The following is a 23,653-nucleotide window of genomic DNA, read 5'->3' on the forward strand; positions in this document are numbered from 1 at the left end:
ACGACGTCCTATTTCAAGGAATATTCTATTCTTAATGATTTTTTGTGTTGAAAAAACAACATATATTTTTATTTTTGACATACACTTAAATGTTTTTACTAAAATAAATTAAAGTAATATAAAAATATAATGAAATAATATAACTTTATTTTAAATTAAATATTATTTTTTTGTGTTGTGAAAAGTTGACCAATATAATTAAATGTATAGGGTCTTCCAACAGGGACCTCCGAACTTTGAAAGTTGATAACGAGCGTCTTGTTGAAGCTAAATCTGTCAAATTAGTTTTAATTTATTCAGTTTGTTTTGCCAAATTACCATGGAAGAATATAGCATTCAACAACACGTGCAAATAATAAAATTGTTTTATTAAAAAATTTTGTTCGGACGTACCGCGTGCTATGCACATTGTAAGGCCGCCACAATCGTCGTACCGAGAGGACTATTCGCAATCTGGTGGATAAATTTGAGTCTACTGATTAGGTGGATCGACTAACATTCGTACGTCGACGAAACTAAAGATTGCCGAACAAATCTCACGCTGTCCGTGAGAGAGCAGAAGAATCTGAGGCAGTCGATTTCCCGTCGCCCACAAGAACTCGACCTTTTGCAGACCATAACCGTGGCGGACATTTGAAAGATGTTATATTCCACATATAATGGCATTAGTAGGTCCTTCAAGCGAATAATACATTTCTATGATATTTTACACACAATTTGTTTTATTTAATTTTAAAGATAGGAAACGCTTAATGAAAGACACTATATTTTGTAACTTTTTTATAGCGATATTTTTGTAAGTTAACTAATTCTTTGTTTTGTTTTAAAACAGCCATGCGTTGCTCTATCTTTATATGATTAGTAGCCCCCTACTACTAGCTAATTGGACCCCTGACAACGTATATAGAAAATTAAATGTAAATCGTTTTTGTACATAAGACGTGAAACTATAGCAAACAAACAAACGAAAGAACAAACTCACATTCGCATTTATAATATTAGTTAGGATTAGGATGGAAACATAGATACACGCACACTCACAGGTAGGTAATACTACATGATTGTACCGTTATTCAGATCATCTCATCCAATATATTTTATGCCGTCACGTTCGCCTCAATGCAGATAAGATGCAACTTTGTAAAGGTATTGTGTGCGAAACCCGTGAATATTTATTAAATTTGTATAAGGTTGTAACCGTTCTTAATACGTAAGTATGGTGAGAAGAAAATTGTTACAGTATTAGTTATATTGTAACACTTCTAAACAAACTTACATAATAAGACTTTTATATGTCCTTGTTTCGTACCCAAAGGGTAGAAAACGGAACCCCTATTACTAAAACTCCGCTGTCAGTTCGTCTGTCACAGGGCTCTGTTCTTTCATACTTTATTACGTAGTCCTAATAAGTCTCGAGGGTGGATTTAATACTCGACGGTTTCTCTTTCAGACAAGAGTATAAAAATATTACATTAAAATTATATTCGAAATATTTATTAAAAGTATCTAAAATTTCACTAATAATTTTAATATCAACAGTACGAGATTGATAGCAGACTTTGTATTACGACTTTATTAATACTCTGATTAATATTTAGCTATGGAAGTTTTGGCGTGGATCCGCGAATTAACCCGTAAAATAGCAATAACCGTAATTAAAGCTTCACTCCATCCAACGACTTTATTACTTCGTCTTCATTGTAGTTCATCGACTTTGATTTGTCTTTCAGCGGCCAAATACTTTGATCGCATCTCATTTATAAAACTTACAAAAGCCGTCAGATTTTATAAAACCTCGACATTAATATTTTATCGTCAATATTAGCTGTAGTAATATAAATTGTACTTTGCCCTTTGTTTTTATAGGTAAAAAAAAATGAGAATTTTCTCCACGATTTTTCCTATTTACGCACTCTAAAGCACATACTACAGAGTAGTCATTTATTCTTATGCGGATCTTATTGAGGGCCTTTTACTATGGGGGATATTGAATGTCAAAAAGATACGACACTTATTTTAGAAAAATACAATGAACACTTGAAAACTGATTACATTAGGTCATTGGCTGATTACATATGAGTGACTGACTCCAGTTGACGTATCCAAATTGAAAGAAATTCGAGGGTCCTACAACTCGTCTGACAACTCAGGTATACGTCTCGTTTTGTATGTTTGTATTATGTTTAAACGTAGTGTCAATATACCCTTTTTTTTTGTTCACCAGGGGGAAACCTTCAAAAGGTATCCGGCGCCATGGGAGCGACGCAGGGTTATGTGGGATTTTTACCGCATTAAAACCCCCCGGTGGCCGTCCTCAGCGCTGCGTAGAGGGCTCCGGGATCTCCAAAGATACGCAACCGGAGTCCTCTTAGCGCATTGCCCCGTCGGGCTCTGCCCAGGTGAGCATGACGCTCGCCACACCATCTGGTGCGTACGATGGTATGCGACCACGCATACCGCCGACATTCCCGGGGTCGCTTACCGGGCGGTTCGAGCTCCCACTCTTACCGCCCGCAACCCCGGAAGCTCCCTTTTAGTCGCCTCTTACGAAAGGCAGGGGATACCGTAGCCCTATTCTGGTCCCGAAACTACAGGGACAAGTGTCAACATACCCTGGTGATGCTTTGATTGGTATGGTGGACTGGTGCCGTATATTTTTATTTTTTACAAGTACACGTTTTGTATGTGGGAACATTTCCACACTGTGTGTTTTTGAAGATGCATATTGGTAGTGTTGCGAAGCAGTTTTTATGCTAATTAAATATTTCTTACTAATCTCTCCTTAATGCAAGTATAGTGTTAAATAAGAGTAACAATAGGCCTAAAATAACTAATATTATTTATTAATACAAATTGTACAAAATTATTCCAACAAACGAAATTAATTCGTCGATATTTCGAAACTTGGAAATATCGATCTTGAACAAACAACGAAGCCGAAGCTGTTGGTTACGAGTTTAGGAGCAATAATGTAGAATTATAACGAGTGGAGAAAGCGGCCCAAGCCTAAAACTTTAAGGTTATTGCTGTATTGCGCGCACAGTGCCGGCCATGTTTGCAACTGATACCAACTTTTACAGCTAACGTTTAGTTTGTTATTTGTGTACCAACTTAGCGGGATTCGAGTAAGTTAGCGTTGTACATCATCATTTATGTAATTTGTGGCCCATAAATAAACTTAATCGAATGGAATCGAATATACAATATACGTATTTGTATCGCCATTGACACACGGCCGACAATTTAGTGAAATAATACTCGTAAATACTGCTAATGATCATTACCTCAAATTCATTATTTATTCATGGCACTATCCATCTGCATAATTATTGCTGAAGTGGATTGTTTTCGGCAAACTCGAGTATCCATTAATTTAGACGCCGAAACAAAATTGCAAAAAAATCAACTTAATCGGATACCGGGAAATGGGTTAAAATTAACTAGCACAAAATTTGATTACAGGCGGAAACAGGGAAATTTCAAGTTATGTTCATAATAATATTACATTGCCATTCTATTTATATGTGCATGCAAATTTTCAACTTAATCTCAGCACAGTAAGATTCTATTACAGACAGACATCGGGAAAGTTGTAAGTAAATAAAAGCTTTTAATAAAATCTTCAGAAATTTAAGATAAATATTTTTATTTCAGATAAGCTTTTTTCAGAAAACTTTAAAACTACAGACAATTAAAATATCTTGATTTGTTAAAGCTTCAGATGGTTCTTTAAAAATCCTTTGAAGAAGTCTGCTTTTCATTATTGCTTTTTTCATTGAAATACGGCGCGGGGAGTTTGGAATTAATTCGTTTTCTATTTTAGCAGAAATATTTTTTAATTTCAGCGGATTTTACAAGGGCTTGAAAAGTGAAATAGATTATATTGCGAATAACTACACGATGCTTTCAAAATCACTCGTGGAATCGCCTATTTTACTACAACCACCAATAACTTTATTGTTGTTGTTTTTGTTGTAATAAATGTTATTAAGTTCAGTTAAATAGAATAAGCCTAATATGGCGCAATTAATTTATATTTAAAACCAATAATAATTAACTTGTTTTCCATTCCAAAACTGTAAAATACCATAGGATTAAGCCTAATTCAAATAATTTAATAATAAATCAAAAATATATTTAAACTATTTATAAAAGACAAGTTACTAGAATATAAAATATTTATTACGGTGCCATTAATATATAAATAGTACTTACGGCTTATAATATACTAATGGCAGTTAACTGGGAATAGTAATAAGGCTAAGTAGAGCCTCTTATGAATGAAATTAGCACACAACGAGCGTCACAAGAACAATAGCGGAGCTTACCCGGCACTCCCGGCACTAACGACGATCCACTGCATTCCAATATCAGCTAGTACAATTGCATTATAGTTCCTCCTTATACTTGAAGGGGATTGTAGTGCTACTTATCTTTCAAGTGTAATCACTTCCTAACTGCCTGTAGCCAACATAATGGGCCTGCGCCCAATGTAAAGTTATCAAGGTAGAACCGTTTGTGATTAGACTTAGGAGAAACCATGACCACGTCTGCTTCTGCTCAATAACGGACTGCCGTTATTGAGCTAGTTTCAAGAGTATGCTAAGGGGGACAGACTTATCCGAAGCGTTTCAACCTAGTTAGTTCAGGCTGACCAGGTAGGACTATAAACTTTTCTAGAGTTGATAACAGATGTCCATGGGCGGCAGAGCTACTTACCATCAAACTCTACTCCTTTGTTATTTAATAATATAAATAAAACCTTCGGAAAGTAAGATTGCGTATAAACAATAACAATAAGTGAAAGACAATTGCCAAAACAAATTAAAATGACAATTTATGGTTCATAAAAATGATAAAAATCCGCAAAGAAGCCATTAAGGTTAAAACGGATGAGTCATTAGGGATTGCTTAGCTGTCTGAGCGATTCGAGACAATGGGAAAGACTAAAATGATCGATGGAAGTGAATTACTTCGAGTTTTTTCAACTTTCGGTACAACTCAAGCTGTACTTTACAGATTGAAGAATGGAAGGTGATAGAAATCAGGAGGGTTCGACTGGGTAAGTTCTATCGCAGTACCTATTTCTGGCGTAAAGCAGCACCTGATGGTAAATGGCTACTGCCGCCCATGGACATCTGTAATCAACCCCCGATTGGATTAGATATTCCTACCTATTATTATATTACTATGCTATTTCTAAGGACTAAGCTGGAACGTCTCGGAAAAGTATGTCTCCTTTACCATACCCTTCAAACCAGAATAGTGTTGTTATAAGGCAGATAGGTGAGTCGGCTGTGCCGCCGGAGTCGAACCACAAAAGTTTCTGCCACCTTCATCTTGTGTTTCGGTGTACAGTTGTGGATGTAGACTTACATATAAGGCAACCACTTTAATCCTCAGGAATGGCAACGCGTATATAATCGGCTGTAGGCGCCTTCTTCTATCATCATCATCACCAACCCATTACTGTCCCACTGCTGGGCACGGGTCTCCTCTCAGAATGAGAAGAATTAGGCCATAGTCCACCGCGCTGGCCAAGTGCGCCAAGTTTTTTATAAATCATTCAGGTATGCAAGTTTCCTCACGATGTTTTCCCTCACCGTTTAGCAAGCGATAATTAATTTCTCATACGTATGTTCGTACTTTGAAAAATCAGAGGTGCGTGCCTGGGATTTGAACCCCGGACCTCTCGATCCGAGTTTCTTAACCACTAGGCTATCACTGCTATAGCTGCTGCTGCCTTCTTCTATACTGCAATCAAATTCTGTGCGCTACAGTGACCACTTCCCATCAGGTGGACTGCATGTTCGTTTGCTACGAGTACTTATATCTTACAAAAAAGATTCAGTTTTAGTCTCCATGGGAACTAATTGTTCAACTATATATAATTACAATATATACAGGGAAACTGGGTATACCGTAATTCCTATGCATACCCGCAAAACCCTTGCGGGTAGTCCCCGGGGATCTCTGGTCGGGTTCTCGTTAGCAACACACTCCGCCGATTTGATGGCCATGGAAAGGTGCCACGAAATACATTATCGTACACATGTTCGCTCTTATTTCTTGTGTTGTATACGAGCCGTGCCTGTGACTTCGTTCAAGTGGATTCAGATTAACGTCATTTCTACAACGCCGTCAAGCTCACAGAACACACCGGTAAACTTTCCGCCCGCAGACGTCATGCAATGTTAGAAAAAATACTTCTGACTTTCAATTGAATTTTGAGAAAGTAGCTTTAGTATTTCGATAAAGTAGCTCAATTTTAATGAAAAAAATTAATCAATTAGAAATTAATTATCACTTGCTAAACGGTGAAGGAAAAGATCGTGAGGAAACCTGCATACCTAAGAGATTTAAAAAAGAAAAAATCTCAAAGATATGTGAAGTCTACCAATACGCACTTCGCCAGCGCGGTGGACTATGGCCTAATCCTTCTTAATATGAGAGGAGACCCGCGCCCAGCAATGGGACAATTATGGGTTAATGATGATGATGATGATGAATCAAAAAAGACTAAATGTAAAGTCAAAATACGGACCATAAATAAATTGTTTGTTAAATAAACTTCGTACTATAAATAATTTATTGCATTCAATTAAGTAATTTTAGTTTGACGCGATTTCAAATACGCAGACAAACAGACAGACAAAAAATCTAAAAATGACAAAAAATGCTATTTTTACTTATTCTCAGCCCTCCCAACTACTTTTGCAAATAAATTATGTACAGACACGCAAACGTTACACTCTTATTACAAGTATAGAATAGATAAGTATATATAGATATTCGTATTGTTATCCTTGTTATGTGTTATTCGCAAAATATAATTCGTACGTCTACAGTTTCGTTCAGAGTTTATGACACGACTCTTATTTGTAATAACAAACTCAATGGAGTTACGCATAACATTGTTGTGGGAAAATCCTTTGGCAGCAGAGCTGCTTTATCTACAAAGGCTATAATTTTAATAAGTTTGTACACAAAAAAAAAAGATAACAATACAGAAGAGAAAGAAATGATGTACAAAGGATTGCTTATTCCAAAATGGAATTTCTTCCAGCAACCCTGGGACAGGAATGTGCATGCGAAAAGCAAAATTAGTGTGCAAAAACAGAAAAAAAAAACATACCAAATAATAATAATACTAATAATTACTAAATGATATATGTAATAAATATAATAATAAATATATAATATAAATAAGTATAATATATATAAATATACAATGTAAACAAATATAATATAAAAATAATAAATATAATAATATTCTTTATGAAAGTGATAGATAATGTTCTCTAACTCTTCTTTTAAATATAGAGATAGTCTTAGAGAGACGAATATTAGGCGGCAGTGAATTCCACAGTCTAACTGCATGAACAGAGAAGGAGTGGGAATAGAGAGAAGTTTTATGGGACGGGTAATTTAACAGAGATTTAAGATGTGACCTGCAGGGTGCCAAAGAAGGCCGTACATATGAAAAACGATGCTGCAGGTACGAAGGAGAGGATGGATTTTTCAAGATATTATAGAGGAGACAGAGAATTCGAGTATTCCTGCGAAATCGGATTGGGAGCCACTTGAGATCCTTGCGGAAATGAGAGACATGATCAAATTTTCGTAGACCAAAAATGAATCTAATACAAAGATTTTGCAAGCGCTCAAGTTTATTTAATGACTCCTCTGTAGCATCCAAATAGCACGCGTCCGCGTAATCTAAAATCGGCTGAATGAGAGTTTGAGATAGAGAAATTTTAGTTCTAAAGGGCAAAAAACCTTGAAGGCATTTAAGCGAGTGCAAAGTATAGTGGACTTTACGGCTCACCTCCCGCACATAAGCATCCCATGATAAGTTTGAGTCCAGAATAATGCCAAGATTCTTCACTGTATTAGAATACGGAATGTGAGTGCCATCAACGACTAATTTTGGTAGTGTTGTTAGATCCAGTTGTTTGCGATAATATTTGCTACCAATAATGATGGCTTGTGTTTTACTTGGATTAATCAAAATTCCAAATTCCTTAGCCCATTCACTAATTCGGAGAAGATCGTCATTCAGTTTACTAATTTCACTAAAGGCGTTGGGCACCGCAAAGTGACGGTATAACTGCAGATCATCTGCATAGAGATGGAAGTTTGAGGATCTGGAGGCACGGCAGTGCCTCCGCCAAGTCGAGCCAAAAGAAGCGGCACGGCCGTACCATACTTTTCCCGAAGCAATTCGGCCCATTTTTGACCCCCTGTAACTTCGTTGCATATGAAGCTAGAAGCCTGAATTTTCAGGACCCAAGCAAGCATTGTATAGACACGGTACATTTAAAATTTCATGCAATTTGAACCAGTAGTTTAAGAATTACAAGTAGTTAAAGTTCGTAATTTTGTCACTCACTCACTGACTGACTGACCGATCATCAAAAGTTTAAGGCACTTCCAGCAGACATAGAAGGTTGAAATTGAGGGTACAATTAGTGTTTAGTATATAACTCATGGAAAAACTAAAATATTTTGCAATTTCTGTCCAGTTATCTAGATACACCAACTACATTAAATAACTTTGTATCCTATATAAGTTATATAGGATTACAAAGTTATATTTGCAGTTAATGAATCTGTGTTTCTGTCCGCGAAATGTACGAGTAGTAGGGGAGCCCATGATGTTAAATGGGTAGAAACTCGAGCGTCAATAGGACGTATACGATTGTGTAGATTACACGTTAGAGTGAAGAAAAGGTTGTGTGATATTTTTCGTTTCACCGTGGAAATAGTTTCTAGATGATTCGAAAAATGTAAAAAGCAGAGTCAGACATACTCAAGGCGCGGAAGGTTAGTGATAGAGTATATATCTCTGATGCCGGAAATATGTTTATCTGCTGGTTTGCATAGGGGGACAGCCATACGAGAGGTAAAAATGGAAAAAAAGTAACCAGCACATTAGATTTTCAAAGGGGATATGAAGTTACCCCAGATGAGTCCCCCATTCGAAAGTCTGACGATTCGATTCGAAAGACTGTCAGTGACTCTTCGAAAATGCAAAAAAAAAACGTTATCTTGACACACTCGAGGGCGTAAGATTATTATACAGGAAATTCCAGCTGATGTTTTACTTATCATAACCCTTCATCTGACGATTTAGTGGAGGGGTTTTTTATACTGACGATTTGAAAAAAAAAACAGAATGAGAATATATAAAGAATAATGTATTTTCCATAAAATTTGCCTTTTCCTTTAGTTTGTTGTACACCATTACTTTCCAGGGATCCATGCTAATAAATGGCGCTATCAGATAGTGCATATTTTCTAGCATTATTTCCTTTGTATTAAAAAAAATACCGCACTCGAGTATGTCCAGGTATAGATTTTTTGCAACCTTATTACTCCCTAACGCCGCCCTCAAACCATCAGATTATAAATTTATTGTTTTCAGCATGTAATTAAGCTACTATAGATAATACGATTTTTTATTAATGGACTTCCCTGGTTGAACCCCCCAAATGGATAGTTTAAGATACTCTATAGGATGTAAGGTATCTCCCATATCTTAATCTGCCGCGTTCGAGTCACTCTCGAAATCCCGTCTTGGGCTCCCCTACTATTATAGGCGACGTCAATTGTTTTTATTCTCGAGATAAAAGACGTTTTCAATTCCAACTTCAATTTAAATTCAATTCAAATAATGGGTGAAGTGCGAATCGAACTCGTACACTGAGGGTTCCGTACCACAAAAATATTTGTTTATTTTATTTTTATTTTTACTAATTGATGTTATAGCAGCCATATAATGCATTGTGAACATTTCAAATGAAAAACGCTAAAAAATAGCAGGTCCTTATATGTTTGTCTCTGTAGTTCCTGGACTAAAAAAGGGTTACGATATCCCGTGCCTGTCGTAAGAAGCGACTACAAGGGAGCTTCCGAAGTTGGGAGTGGCAACAGCGAGCTCGAACCGTCCAATAAGTGTCCCCGGGAAGGACGGCGGTATGTGTAGTCGCATACCGTCGTGAACACCGGATAGTTTAGGAGGAGCGAAAACTGTTCTCCCAGGGCAGAGCTCGATCGAGGCATCGCGCTTAAAGGACTTCTGTTACGTTCAGTCGGAGATCCCGGAGTTCTCCAACAAACGTTGAGGACGGCCACCGGAGGATTTTAGTGCGGCTAAAGTCCCACATAACCCGGCGTCACTCCCACGTCGTCGAGTACCTTTTCAAGATTTCCTTCTTATAAAGAAAAAGAAGGTCCTTGTATGGCAACTCTCCTTTATTTGAAAGTTTTTCGTTTTACTTTTAGTACTTATTGTTAAAGCCATTATACATATTCCGTAAAAAATTTAAATTTCTATCTATTAAGGTTCCAGAAATAGAGCTCTATGTCAGACAGACGAACGGACAGCTTAGAAATAGGGTTCCGTTTTAACCTTTGGGTATGGAACCCTAAAAAGTTATATAATATCAAAAACATTCCGAATTTCTGACAAATGTCATGAGAAAAAAACTAGATGTTACGGCTAATGTGCCTAAATCAGTTAAAACGCAGATTAGCTTGTCCATTACCTAAAGTACAAAACGAGATTGTATCAATTTTCACCCCTTGACGTCGACCCGTGCATGCCATGATGCGTCGTCGTGTCATGAATTTACGACAAACATTGTATATTTTCACGAAACAATATCGCTTTGCGGCACGATGTCGCTATGTGTCACGATACGTCGTCGCGTCGTAAAAAGGCATGTGTTTTAGCCCTAAGAATAAGTCTGAAAAGATGTTTCGAATTTTGACTACATAGTTAATCTGCATATTTTCTAGCTAATCTTAAGCCTAGTTAATGTGTATGCTAACGTATTCTACAATCTAACGGTAACATACAAAAAATACAATAACTGTCGTGAGGTTTAGCAACTGTCACCGCATTATAAAATAATAATAAGTTTGTTTCCAAGGAAACAAGTGTTTAGGCAAAGGAGATGTTTCATTTTCGGCCATCTCATGTACATTATAACTAAAAAACACGAATAATTTGTATAATTGAAGAAAAATACACATATATTTTGATAACCTAAAGTATTCGTGTTTAAAAATATTTAAAATAAGCAATCCTCATTGAAATATTAAAAATGGCGGAATACTGTCAATGTCAAGTTTTCAAAACTGTCGATGTCGGGAACCTATGTGTACCCCATACATAGGTTACTATACTCTTTGGATGTCGGTAATTCTGTATTTCGCTGTTTTTGTCGTAAAGTTATTGTTACCTTAGTACTTTACAACCTGGCTTTTGTTTTGGGTATCCCGTCATTATTTCTGAATTTAATTAATTATTTATAACAATAATAACAAAACCACCTTTTAAATAGTATCTGGTTTTATAGATGTAAGTGACATGTCAAATTAAAAAAGAAGAAGTTGTCAATTTGATATGCGTAAAAGTGGATATATACATATTATAATAGTGGACTCCAATGTAAACGTTGAATAAATATGTAGGTACTGATGAGAAGATTCCATTTTAATCCTGAATATGTTTCTGCTCTGTGCTGCTTACGATTATGGAGTGATTCTACCTTACTTGTTTACCCAGCTTATGTTTTATGGACTCTTGTGATTTTCGTGCGATCGCTGTGGATTGTGTTGACAAGGATTCAATATCATCAGGTAAAATATACATCAGTTGTTGTATTAATCGTGAAATAATCGTAAATAATTTTAAACTACAGAAGCTAATATTTTTACATTTCTCTTTTTTAGATAATTACATTAGCAAGACTAGGACATTCTTGGGATGACAAAATAATCAGTTATTATTGCAACTGCATCGCTGGGCAACGAACCGTACTCGTAGGTAGTTGCGCTCACATTATGCCCATTGTTTGATGTTTGGGCTGAGCTCGTCACAGGATGAAAATATTGATAAGGGAAGATATTTAAAATGAATAAATAATGTATCTAAGTGAAGAGTAAGTAAAATATGATCAAATGTGTACTTAAAGTTGTTTTATTTACACACTTAAATGTTTTAACTAAAATAAATTGGTATAGAAGTACATATTTTGGTATGTTTGTTTTAAGTCAAGATTTATGAAAGTAAATATAATTAATGTTTATCAAATATAGGCCTTGTTTCTCAATACACATAATACAATGTTTATATATCTACGCCCATTCGCGTAAAAAATATATTAAAAAGTATATAATGTATATAGTAAGTTAAAATAGAATGACAGATGACATTATTATGGTAATCACTACCGCCATGATGTTTTTGCACTGTTGTGTTGCAAGTTTAAGTGTAAATTATTGTTTTTTAACAATTAAACGAACATGATTTGAAGAAAATTAACCCCCTTCTTTGCATGTTTTCTTAATTTTTAATATAGTGTACAAAAGGTGGCCGGGAGCCCATACATTTTGAAACATCTCCTTTCGGCCTTATTGAGCATAAATAAATGTCTATGAAAATAATTTTTATATGTAAGCACATAAAAAATTACAATGTTCACAATAGAAAATCCCTAATAACTTCTAAACGGATTACCCTAATTACACAATTCCTTTTGCCCTATCCGTTTTAGACATAAACCTACCAAATGGCATTAAAGACAAACCAATATATATACGAACAAAAAATCATGTTTTCAACTTACGTAATATTAGGTACGTAACATTTCAACGCAATATTACAAAAATTTAGTTAAGTTCGTTTCAAATGATTCGAAATAGGAAACTGTTATATAAATCGAGCTTAGATATCCACTTTATAACATATTCTTGCCATGATCACCAAAAATATCAGCTCCTAGTGGCTTGATAATTGATAGCTATAAAAAAACGAAAATCCACAGTTTAACGTTGAATTTAAACAACCGTCCATTGCACAATTAGGGTATTTTATTTTGCTCCATTGCTTGTACAAAACAGTTACAAACGCGTGTCAGAAATGAACTGACAGTCGCGCACGTATGCGCTCGAGTCCCCCCGAGATAACGAGTCGGTAAGTGGTGTCTACGTGTGCGTTACTTCAGCCCACTTTGTATGAAGATTGACTTCTGTTAGTTTTTATTTTGTGTTAGTACCTACCCGGAAAAACGTGGAAATTATTATAAGAAACCTTTTTAATATAAATAATTTTAAGTATGAATTTGTTAGCGGTGAGTAAACTTACTGAAAAAGGATTTACTGTTAATTTCTTGAAAAATGGTTGCACTATTAGTAACTCTATGGATATTATCATCGCAACTGGCCACAACGTAAATGGTATATATACAATTTGTCAAATCACCGATATGTAATTTGACAATGTCAAATAAATATTGGCATAGAAGACTAGCCCATATTAATCCGGAATATATGCGAATTTTAAAGAATATTATGACTGGTCTTGATAATGAACATTACCGACGGATATGACGACTAGTAAGAAACCATTTCCAAACCTCTGAACGCGAACGAACGATATACTGGAGATCGTACATACAGATTTATGTAGTCTCATGGAAGCTAGTTCACTCAACGGTTCAAGGTACATGTTATTATTTATCGACTATTATTCTCGAATGACACGATGAATGTTTATTTTCTAAAACATAAGAGTGAGTCTTTAAGAAATTTCAAAAATATAAAGTGTTGAAAAAGGAACTAGCAAGTCGAACAAATGTATGAGATCAGATGGTGGGACGACATTTTGTAATAGAGCTTTCAATATTTTCTTATCAACAAATGGAATTCTACATTAGAAGGCGATACTGTATACCCCTAAACAAATTGTTGTGGCTGAAACAGCTAACAGAACTATTATTGTATATGCGAGAAGTCTAAAACGAATGTTATCATTATTAAATAAATATTTCATTTCATTTCAGAAGTCAGAAGTCTATTATAAATTGAAACTAATTTGAGCAAGAGCAGTAAATACTGTGGTTTATATCAAAAACCGGAGTCCGACGAAGTCAGTGAAAGATTACCAATGATTTTTGTCGGATATTCAGAAGAAAGTAAGGGATGTCGATTATTTAATACGAAGACACGTTAAATCCCAATAAATAAATAAATAAATCACAATCAGTAGAGATGTTTTTAGAAGAAGTTTTTCCTGAGGATAACGGGCATAATTTCAGTTGTCAAAATAGTAACTTTTTTAGATTTAATTTATTGTCATGTTCGAATGAAAGTGATGATGAATGGCAAGATTATTTACATAACTACAAAGACTACCTAAACAATTTAATTGCCTTTAAAAAATCTGTTGTTGAGATTCAACTAGTGGAAGGTACCGGAAAGGAAAAGAGTAGAAATATCTACAAAAAGGAATGAGATGCCATCAAAAACAATGCTTGTAAAAAGATCCAAGTCTCGCCATTCAATTCTTCTACCGTAAAAAGTCTTGAGATCTATGTAATACCAAGCCGGTAATGTATGCAGTCCCTACTTAAGGGACCTTCTGTCTTAAGGTATTATCTCACTATCTAACCTAACAACATCTCATGGGACCATACCAATTTTAAAAATATTTTATGTTCTAAATAAATTGACGTGGCAATCGTACTTGTGTGATGCGATATGATAAGATGAAAACACAATGTGACTTGCAGTACGATTGCCACGTTAATTTATTTAGAACATAAAATATTTTTAAAATTGGTATGGTCCCATGAGATGTTGTTAGGTTAGATAGTGAGATAATACCTTAAGACAGAAGGTCCCTTAAGTAGGGACTGCATACATTACCGGCTTGGTATTACATAGATCTCAAGACTTTTTACGGTAGAAGAATTGAATGGCGAGACTTGGATCTTTTTACAAGCATTGTTTTTGATGGCATCTCATTCCTTTTTGTAGATATTTCTACTCTTTTCCTTTCCGGTACCTTCCACTAGTTGAATCTCAACAACAGATTTTTTAAAGGCAATTAAATTGTTTAGGTAGTCTTTGTAGTTATGTAAATAATCTTGCCATTCATCATCACTTTCATTCGAACATGACAATAAATTAAATCTAAAAAAGTTACTATTTTGACAACTGAAATTATGCCCGTTATCCTCAGGAAAAACTTCTTCTAAAAACATCTCTACTGATTGTGATTTATTTATTTATTTATTGGGATTTAACGTGTCTTCGTATTAAATAATCGACATCCCTTACTTTCTTCTGAATATCCGACAAAAATCATTGGTAATCTTTCACTGACTTCGTCGGACTCCGGTTTTTGATATAAACCACAGTATTTACTGCTCTTGCTCAAATTAGTTTCAATTTATAATAGACTTCTGACTTCTGAAATGAAATGAAATATTTATTTAATAATGATAACATTCGTTTTAGACTTCTCGCATATACAATAATAGTTCTGTTAGCTGTTTCAGCCACAACAATTTGTTTAGGGGTATACAGTATCGCCTTCTAATGTAGAATTCCATTTGTTGATAAGAAAATATTGAAAGCTCTATTACAAAATGTCGTCCCACCATCTGATCTCATACATTTGTTCGACTTGCTAGTTCCTTTTTCAACACTTTATATTTTTGAAATTTCTTAAAGACTCACTCTTATGTTTTAGAAAATAAACATTCATCGTGTCATTCGAGAATAATAGTCGATAAATAATAACATGTACCTTGAACCGTTGAGTGAACTAGCTTCCATGAGACTACATAAATCTGTATGTACGATCTCCAGTATATCGTTCGTTCGCGTTCAGAGGTTTGGAAATGGTTTCTTACTAGTCGTCATATCCGTCGGTAATGTTCATTATCAAGACCAGTCATAATATTCTTTAAAATTCGCATATATTCCGGATTAATATGGGCTAGTCTTCTATGCCAATATTTATTTGACATTGTCAAATTACATATCGGTGATTTGACAAATTGTATATATACCATTTACGTTGTGGCCAGTTGCGATGATAATATCCATAGAGTTACTAATAGTGCAACCATTTTTCAAGAAATTAACAGTAAATCCTTTTTCAGTAAGTTTACTCACCGCTAACAAATTCATACTTAAAATTATTTATATTAAAAAGGTTTCTTATAATAATTTCCACGTTTTTCCGGGTAGGTACTAACACAAAATAAAAACTAACAGAAGTCAATCTTCATACAAAGTGGGCTGAAGTAACGCACACGTAGACACCACTTACCGACTCGTTATCTCGGGGGGACTCGAGCGCATACGTGCGCGACTGTCAGTTCATTTCTGACACGCGTTTGTAACTGTTTTGTACAAGCAATGGAGCAAAATAAAATACCCTAATTGTGCAATGGACGGTTGTTTAAATTCAACGTTAAACTGTGGATTTTCGTTTTTTTATAGCTATCAATTATCAAGCCACTAGGAGCTGATATTTTTGGTGATCATGGCAAGAATATGTTATAAAGTGGATATCTAAGCTCGATTTATATAACAGTTTCCTATTTCGAATCATTTGAAACGAACTTAACTAAATTTTTGTAATATTGCGTTGAAATGTTACGTACCTAATATTACGTAAGTTGAAAACATGATTTTTTGTTCGTATATATATTGGTTTGTCTTTAATGCCATTTGGTAGGTTTATGTCTAAAACGGATAGGGCAAAAGGAATTGTGTAATTAGGGTAATCCGTTTAGAAGTTATTAGGGATTTTCTATTGTGAACATTGTAATTTTTTATGTGCTTACATATAAAAATTATTTTCATAGACATTTATTTATGCTCAATAAGGCCGAAAGGAGATGTTTCAAAATGTATGGGCTCCCGGCCACCTTTTGTACACTATATTAAAAATTAAGAAAACATGCAAAGAAGGGGGTTAATTTTCTTCAAATCATGTTCGTTTAATTGTTAAAAAACAATAATTTACACTTAAACTTGCAACACAACAGTGCAAAAACATCATGGCGGTAGTGATTACCATAATAATGTCATCTGTCATTCTATTTTAACTTACTATATACATTATATACTTTTTAATATATTTTTTACGCGAATGGGCGTAGATATATAAACATTGTATTATGTGTATTGAGAAACAAGGCCTATATTTGATAAACATTAATTATATTTACTTTCATAAATCTTGACTTAAAACAAACATACCAAAATATGTACTTCTATACCAATTTATTTTAGTTAAAACATTTAAGTGTGTAAATAAAACAACTTTAAGTACACATTTGATCATATTTTACTTACTCTTCACTTAGATACATTATTTATTCATTTTAAATATCTTCCCTTATCAATATTTTCATCCTGTGACGAGCTCAGCCCAAACATCAAACAATGGGCATAATGTGAGCGCAACTACCTACGAGTACGGTTCGTTGCCCAGCGATGCAGTTGCAATAATAACTGATTATTTTGTCATCCCAAGAATGTCCTAGTCTTGCTAATGTAATTATCTAAAAAAGAGAAATGTAAAAATATTAGCTTCTGTAGTTTAAAATTATTTACGATTATTTCACGATTAATACAACAACTGATGTATATTTTACCTGATGATATTGAATCCTTGTCAACACAATCCACAGCGATCGCACGAAAATCACAAGAGTCCATAAAACATAAGCTGGGTAAACAAGTAAGGTAGAATCACTCCATAATCGTAAGCAGCACAGAGCAGAAACATATTCAGGATTAAAATGGAATCTTCTCATCAGTACCTACATATTTATTCAACGTTTACATTGGAGTCCACTATTATAATATGTATATATCCACTTTTACGCATATCAAATTGACAACTTCTTCTTTTTTAATTTGACATGTCACTTACATCTATAAAACCAGATACTATTTAAAAGGTGGTTTTGTTATTATTGTTATAAATAATTAATTAAATTCAGAAATAATGACGGGATACCCAAAACAAAAGCCAGGTTGTAAAGTACTAAGGTAACAATAACTTTACGACAAAAACAGCGAAATACAGAATTACCGACATCCAAAGAGTATAGTAACCTATGTATGGGGTACACATAGGTTCCCGACATCGACAGTTTTGAAAACTTGACATTGACAGTATTCCGCCATTTTTAATATTTCAATGAGGATTGCTTATTTTAAATATTTTTAAACACGAATACTTTAGGTTATCAAAATATATGTGTATTTTTCTTCAATTATACAAATTATTCGTGTTTTTTAGTTATAATGTACATGAGATGGCCGAAAATGAAACATCTCCTTTGCCTAAACACTTGTTTCCTTGGAAACAAACTTATTATTATTTTATAATGCGGTGACAGTTGCTAAACCTCACGACAGTTATTGTATTTTTTGTATGTTACCGTTAGATTGTAGAATACGTTAGCATACACATTAACTAGGCTTAAGATTAGCTAGAAAATATGCAGATTAACTATGTAGTCAAAATTCGAAACATCTTTTCAGACTTATTCTTAGGGCTAAAACACATGCCTTTTTACGACGCGACGACGTATCGTGACACATAGCGACATCGTGCCGCAAAGCGATATTGTTTCGTGAAAATATACAATGTTTGTCGTAAATTCATGACACGACGACGCATCATGGCATGCACGGGTCGACGTCAAGGGGTGAAAATTGATACAATCTCGTTTTGTACTTTAGGTAATGGACAAGCTAATCTGCGTTTTAACTGATTTAGGCACATTAGCCGTAACATCTAGTTTTTTTCTCATGACATTTGTCAGAAATTCGGAATGTTTTTGATATTATATAACTTTTTAGGGTTCCATACCCAAAGGTTAAAACGGAACCCTATTTCTAAGCTGTCCGTTCGTCTGTCTGACATAGAGCTCTATTTCTGGAACCTTAATAGATAGAAATTTAAATTTTTTACGGAATATGTATAATGGCTTTAACAATAAGTACTAAAAGTAAAACGAAAAACTTTCAAATAAAGGAGAGTTGCCATACAAGGACCTTCTTTTTCTTTATAAGAAGGAAATCTTGAAAAGGTACTCGACGACGTGGGAGTGACGCCGGGTTATGTGGGACTTTAGCCGCACTAAAATCCTCCGGTGGCCGTCCTCAACGTTTGTTGGAGAACTCCGGGATCTCCGACTGAACGTAACAGAAGTCCTTTAAGCGCGATGCCTCGATCGAGCTCTGCCCTGGGAGAACAGTTTTCGCTCCTCCTAAACTATCCGGTGTTCACGACGGTATGCGACTACACATACCGCCGTCCTTCCCGGGGACACTTATTGGACGGTTCGAGCTCGCTGTTGCCACTCCCAACTTCGGAAGCCCCCTTGTAGTCGCTTCTTACGACAGGCACGGGATATCGTAACCCTTTTTTAGTCCAGGAACTACAGAGACAAACATATAAGGACCTGCTATTTTTTAGCGTTTTTCATTTGAAATGTTCACAATGCATTATATGGCTGCTATAACATCAATTAGTAAAAATAAAAATAAAATAAACAAATATTTTTGTGGTACGGAACCCTCAGTGTACGAGTTCGATTCGCACTTCACCCATTATTTGAATTGAATTTAAATTGAAGTTGGAATTGAAAACGTCTTTTATCTCGAGAATAAAAACAATTGACGTCGCCTATAATAGTAGGGGAGCCCAAGACGGGATTTCGAGAGTGACTCGAACGCGGCAGATTAAGATATGGGAGATACCTTACATCCTATAGAGTATCTTAAACTATCCATTTGGGGGGTTCAACCAGGGAAGTCCATTAATAAAAAATCGTATTATCTATAGTAGCTTAATTACATGCTGAAAACAATAAATTTATAATCTGATGGTTTGAGGGCGGCGTTAGGGAGTAATAAGGTTGCAAAAAATCTATACCTGGACATACTCGAGTGCGGTATTTTTTTTAATACAAAGGAAATAATGCTAGAAAATATGCACTATCTGATAGCGCCATTTATTAGCATGGATCCCTGGAAAGTAATGGTGTACAACAAACTAAAGGAAAAGGCAAATTTTATGGAAAATACATTATTCTTTATATATTCTCATTCTGTTTTTTTTTTCAAATCGTCAGTATAAAAAACCCCTCCACTAAATCGTCAGATGAAGGGTTATGATAAGTAAAACATCAGCTGGAATTTCCTGTATAATAATCTTACGCCCTCGAGTGTGTCAAGATAACGTTTTTTTTTTGCATTTTCGAAGAGTCACTGACAGTCTTTCGAATCGAATCGTCAGACTTTCGAATGGGGGACTCATCTGGGGTAACTTCATATCCCCTTTGAAAATCTAATGTGCTGGTTACTTTTTTTCCATTTTTACCTCTCGTATGGCTGTCCCCCTATGCAAACCAGCAGATAAACATATTTCCGGCATCAGAGATATATACTCTATCACTAACCTTCCGCGCCTTGAGTATGTCTGACTCTGCTTTTTACATTTTTCGAATCATCTAGAAACTATTTCCACGGTGAAACGAAAAATATCACACAACCTTTTCTTCACTCTAACGTGTAATCTACACAATCGTATACGTCCTATTGACGCTCGAGTTTCTACCCATTTAACATCATGGGCTCCCCTACTACTCGTACATTTCGCGGACAGAAACACAGATTCATTAACTGCAAATATAACTTTGTAATCCTATATAACTTATATAGGATACAAAGTTATTTAATGTAGTTGGTGTATCTAGATAACTGGACAGAAATTGCAAAATATTTTAGTTTTTCCATGAGTTATATACTAAACACTAATTGTACCCTCAATTTCAACCTTCTATGTCTGCTGGAAGTGCCTTAAACTTTTGATGATCGGTCAGTCAGTCAGTGAGTGAGTGACAAAATTACGAACTTTAACTACTTGTAATTCTTAAACTACTGGTTCAAATTGCATGAAATTTTAAATGTACCGTGTCTATACAATGCTTGCTTGGGTCCTGAAAATTCAGGCTTCTAGCTTCATATGCAACGAAGTTACAGGGGGTCAAAAATGGGCCGAATTGCTTCGGGAAAAGTATGGTACGGCCGTGCCGCTTCTTTTGGCTCGACTTGGCGGAGGCACTGCCGTGCCTCCAGATATGTTCGACATGATAGCTTATAAATTAACATAAATTATGCAAAATTTAGTTTAATTTTTATTACAATATTAAATAATAATTTTAATTAGAGATGCGCCGAATAGTGGTTTCAGCGAATTTTACCGTAAAAAGTCGAGTCTATTTCAAAAGAACAAATACTAAAGCTTTTGATAAAATTATCTAATTCCTTTTTCAGCCGCAGTAAATACTTAATATTTGACGCTCTTTCTAGTTTTGGTGAAAATACCGCGGAAATAGGTGACTTTACCTTATATGCACTTTCAAAATGTCGAAATATGCATGCAAATATGCACTAAAAAGGGCAAAACATGGCCAATATATGCGCTATTAGATTAACATTGTAACGCACTACAGAATAGGGCCCCTACAGAATAGTCCCTCGGCGGCATATCGCGCGAACAAACGGGTGCCGAAAGGCCGCTAAGCCACGCCCTCAGCCTTTGTTGCGCCGCGCGACGACGAATAAATACGACGCGTGCGTTGTGCAAGCAAGCCCTTCGTTTATCAACAGTTTCGAGTTTTATTTTGGTCGAAGAAATAGTTTTATTCTATTAATTAAGAAGAGGGATAACCTCAAATAACAAGCTCTGACACCTGTCTACTGAACCAAAATTACAACAATCATACGTATTTTTTTAAAATATCAAATTGTATTAATTAAAAACTAATCTAATTTAGTAGTAGTAGTACCTAGTAGATTAAGTATCTAGTATTAACATAAAAATCATTGTAATTGTCTTACCTTTCGTAGTTTCCAGGCAGTTTAAAAAATGTTATAACTGGATGTGTTATTGACGAATTGAAGCAACCAAAAACAACACAATATAATCTATAACTTATCTTCGCCATATTATTCTTGAAACAACAAAATATCTTACAAAACCGTCACATCACCCGCTCGTCACCGTGGCACATTCACGAATGTTCGTGTACCGAGTTAGTACCGGCCCGAGGCGAGTAGGCGTGGCTTGCGTTTCGTGCGTTTGTATGAAGATAAAATACTGTATATCCTTATACTGTGGTTTTAGTGTTTTCCGCCCTATCATAATTTTGTTATCGTTGCTATGATAAATGTCATGATAAACGTGTACATTTATAATTTATTAATCTGCTTTATTAAGCCTTTTCTGCTTCAATTAAATATTATGCCATTTCGTTAAGTTCTTGGAGTTCCATTAAGTTAATTGCAGATTATTTTGCATAAGAGTTACAGTAAGTTGTCCCTGTAGTTTCGGGACAAGAATAGGGCTACGGTATACGGGCCCTGCCTGTCGTAAGAGTTGACTAAAAGGGGGCTTCTGGGGTCCCGAGTGGCACGAGTGGGAGCTCCAACCACCCAGCCAACGGCCCCGGGAAGGACGACGGTATATGTGGTCGTACACTGTCGTGCACACCAGACGGTGTGGCGAGCGTCAAGCTCACCCATGGGTGGAGCCCGACGGGGCAAGGCGCTAAGAGAATTCCGGTTGCGTTCTTTTGGAGATCCCCTCGTCCACAAAAAAAAGAGTTACAGTTAGTATATTTATGGTAAACCGAACAGACAATTTTCTTCTGTTTTGATTAAAGAAGGATTCAAAGATTTATTTATTGAATATGGTAGAGCCCTTTGTGGTTCGAATCCGACAGCAACACCGCCATACCTATTTCTGCCTAATAACAGCAGTGTTAAGCGCTGCTGTGTTATAGTTTGAAAGGGTGTGGTAAGGGAGACATATTTTTCAGCGTTCCAGCTTAATCCGCAGGGGTACCGGCACATCTGTGACCGACCTCGGGTAGGAATACCTAATCCTATCTGAGGTTGATTACAGATGTCCATGGGCGGCAGTAGCCACTTAATATCAGGTTGACTGAGTGTTCGTCTGGTACCCCTATATTATTAAAAATAAAGAATTGTTTTCACTCGATCTTAGAACAACATATAGTGCGTTCGTTCGTGGAGTAAGAATGAAAGCGACAAAAAGAGATCGCTTCTCATTAAAACTATTACTTTATCCAATCGTGTCCAATCGGGCTCATTGGTTTGGATGGCTCACACCGTTTTATGACGATCTAATGAGATCTACGACGTAAAGGACTTGTTTCATTCGCAAGTGACGAGTTGCTAGTAAATTAAGTAATGAGAACGAGCGTAGGAATTTATCAAATTTTGCGTTTATTTCTTAAGTGTGTCATTAGCTGGATATGTCATTTTTATAGAGATGGGGGAAAAGTCTTTGCGATTTTCAAGTACGAGGTATTCGTACTTAATATTCGCGATTACGGTTATAAAACTCGGTCTCTCAATCGGGGGTTCGAGGTTCGAATCCAGGGACAAGATTTTTAAGGTAATTTGCGTATTAGATATTAATTACCACTTGTATATAACGGTGAATGAAAACATCGTGAAGAAACCTAAGGAGACATACACGTCGGAAAATGATAAAAAACTACTCAAAGATCTGAAGTCGTTCAGAGCAGTGAACTACGGGCTAAACCCCCCACTCTGTGAGGAAACCCGTATCCAGCGTAGCACAGTAATGGGTTGACGAAGAAGTTTACGCGAGAAATCTTTGTGTTAGCTCGCTTGCGGTGGGACACAGCGAGAACTCCCTCATAATTTACTTTGAACGCAGGCGAAGGAGGCCTTATTGAAATTGTTTTCTCTCATCTTCCTACTTAAA

The 23,653-nt window shown here is 35.6% G+C and overlaps 1 protein-coding gene and 2 long non-coding RNA genes across 3 annotated transcripts in view; 2 read left to right on the top strand and 1 right to left on the bottom strand.

The window, feature by feature from the left end:
• The window catches only part of FMRFaR (FMRFamide receptor), a 204,155-nt gene that overhangs the window by 62,035 nt on the left and 118,467 nt on the right, over window positions 1-23,653 (top strand). The gene's annotated exons all lie outside the window — the stretch shown is intronic.
• Window positions 9,952-11,977, top strand: LOC140747080 (uncharacterized). The gene is made up of 2 exons (XR_012102845.1): window positions 9,952-11,649; window positions 11,743-11,977. It is a non-coding gene; the product is annotated as an uncharacterized LOC140747080 (long non-coding RNA).
• On the bottom strand, window positions 17,141-20,969 carry LOC140747079 (uncharacterized). The gene is made up of 2 exons (XR_012102844.1): window positions 17,469-20,969; window positions 17,141-17,375 (listed from the first exon to the last, which is right to left on the bottom strand). It is a non-coding gene; the product is annotated as an uncharacterized LOC140747079 (long non-coding RNA).

Source organism: Epargyreus clarus, unplaced genomic scaffold, assembly GCF_041222505.1.
Source record: "Epargyreus clarus isolate Ecla_fem2 unplaced genomic scaffold, WU_Ecla_fem_2.2 ptg000014l, whole genome shotgun sequence".
Lineage (NCBI taxonomy): Eukaryota > Metazoa > Arthropoda > Insecta > Lepidoptera > Hesperiidae > Epargyreus > Epargyreus clarus.